The sequence below is a fragment of the Silene latifolia genome, chromosome 6, assembly GCF_048544455.1.
Source record: "Silene latifolia isolate original U9 population chromosome 6, ASM4854445v1, whole genome shotgun sequence".
NCBI lineage: Eukaryota > Viridiplantae > Streptophyta > Magnoliopsida > Caryophyllales > Caryophyllaceae > Silene > Silene latifolia.
Genome location: NC_133531.1, coordinates 137322042 through 137323961, shown reverse-complemented (window position 1 = coordinate 137323961; position 1920 = coordinate 137322042). Strand labels below are relative to the sequence as shown.

The following is a 1920-nucleotide window of genomic DNA, read 5'->3' as shown; positions in this document are numbered from 1 at the left end:
ATAACTTTGAGATTAAAAATGCCTTGCTCAACCTTGTTCAAGACAACCAATTTGGAGGAGGTCCCTTGGAGAACCCAAATGATCACCTAAATGATTTCCTTGAAAATTGTGATATGTACAAGTCAAATGGGGTTTCCGATGACGCAGTTCGCCTTAGGTTGTTCCCCCGTTCTCTTAGGGGTTCGGCCAAGGATTGGTTGAAGAATTGTTACCCAGATTCCTTCAAAACATGGGATGAGTTGGCTTCGGCATTTTTAAACAAATATTTCCCACCCTCAAGAACGGCCAAAGTCAAGAGTGAACTACAAAGCTTTACTCAAGAAGAGGATGAGACCTTATATGAGGCATGTGAACGGTATAAGAAGCTCCAACGGTTAAGCCCTCACCATGGCATCTCCGAGGCCGAGCTAGTGAACAATTTTTACAAAGGGTTGACTCAAGACCTTAGGCTTTCATTGGATGTGGGATCGGGGAAAGGTGCCTTAGACATTTTGGGGCATAAGGCGGCAAAGGAACTAATTGAGGAGATGGCCTCAAGAACTATGGAATGGGGAAGTGATAGGCAAATGAGAAAGGGCAAGAGCAAAGATTCTAATTCGGTTTTGAATGTGGAGGTTAAGGGTATGCTAGCTGAACTCACCCAACAAGTTGCTTTGCTAAATTCAAAACCACCAAGCTCCGATATGAGACAAGTCTTGTCTTGTGAGTTGTGTGGAGAACAAGGGCATACTTCCATTGGGTGTCCTTTGATTTCACCCCTCCAAGAGGACTGCTATGAGCAAGCAAATGGAATTTGGGAATCCACAAGTGCAAGGCAAGGGTTCAACAATAGTAACAACAACCAATTTGTCAATGGAAAAAGAACTCACCCTTTCTTATCTTATGCTTCACAAAACATTCAAAATCCAACCACTTCCCAACCTCAACAACAACAAAGGTTCAATCAAAACTCTCAATTCCAAAGACAAATTCCACCCGGTTTCCAAGGGAAACAATTTGTCACCCAACACCAACAACCATTTGGGGGTTTCAAGGGACAAAATTTCAATCAACAACAAAACCACAACTTCCAACCACAAAACCAAAACTTCCAAACCCCTCAAAAACCATCTTGGGAACAAGCCTTTGAACAATTGGTTATTGCAAATCAAAAATCCGACTCAAAGCTTGATAACCACATTGCCTCCCAAAACCGGGTTAATGATGAAATTCGGGCATCCCAAAAGGCTACGGAAACCCATGTAGCCCAAATTTCTCAACAATTGGGGCAATTGGCTCAAAATCCGGGGAAGTTTCCGGGTAATACGGTTAACCCAAGGGAGATGAATGCGGTATTTTTGAGGAGTGGAAAGCAATTGGAGGAGATTGAGAAGTCTCCTAAGTGGAAGAAGAAGAGGGTGACTAATGAAGTAGTGAAAGAGCACCCGGTTGAAGTTGTGGAAGAAGATGAGATTAGGGTGGAGAAGTCTAAGGAGGTGGAGATGGTTGATCCTCCAAAGCAAGATGAGCCTATTGCAACTAAGGCCAAAGAATGTACTCCACCACCAAGGGAGTATGTAGCACCGGTACCATTTCCACAAAGGCTTGCAAGGCCTAGAATTGAAAAGAAATATGAGAAGTTTGTTGAGATCTTGAAGGGAATGAATGTCACTATTCCTTTCCTTGATATGATTACCGAAATTCCATCTTATGGTAAGTTTCTTAAGGAACTTGTGACTTTGAAAAAGAAGAATGGAGAGGTACAAACCATCAACCTCTCTAAGGAATGTAGTGCTATTCTTACTCACACCAACAAGCTCCCGAACAAGTTAGAAGATCCGGGTAGCTTCTCAATTCCTTGTTCTATCCAAGGAGTGGCTATTAAAAGAGCATTGTGTGATTTGGGGGCTAGTGTGAGTCTCATGCCACTTTCAATATTCA

The 1920-nt window shown here is 42.7% G+C and overlaps 1 non-coding gene across 1 annotated transcript; it reads right to left on the bottom strand.

The window, feature by feature from the left end:
- Positions 1 to 287: 287 nt before the first annotated feature.
- On the bottom strand, positions 288 to 394 carry LOC141589504 (small nucleolar RNA R71). The gene has a single exon (XR_012520439.1). It is a non-coding gene; the product is annotated as a small nucleolar RNA R71 (small nucleolar RNA).
- Positions 395 to 1920: the final 1526 nt, after the last annotated feature.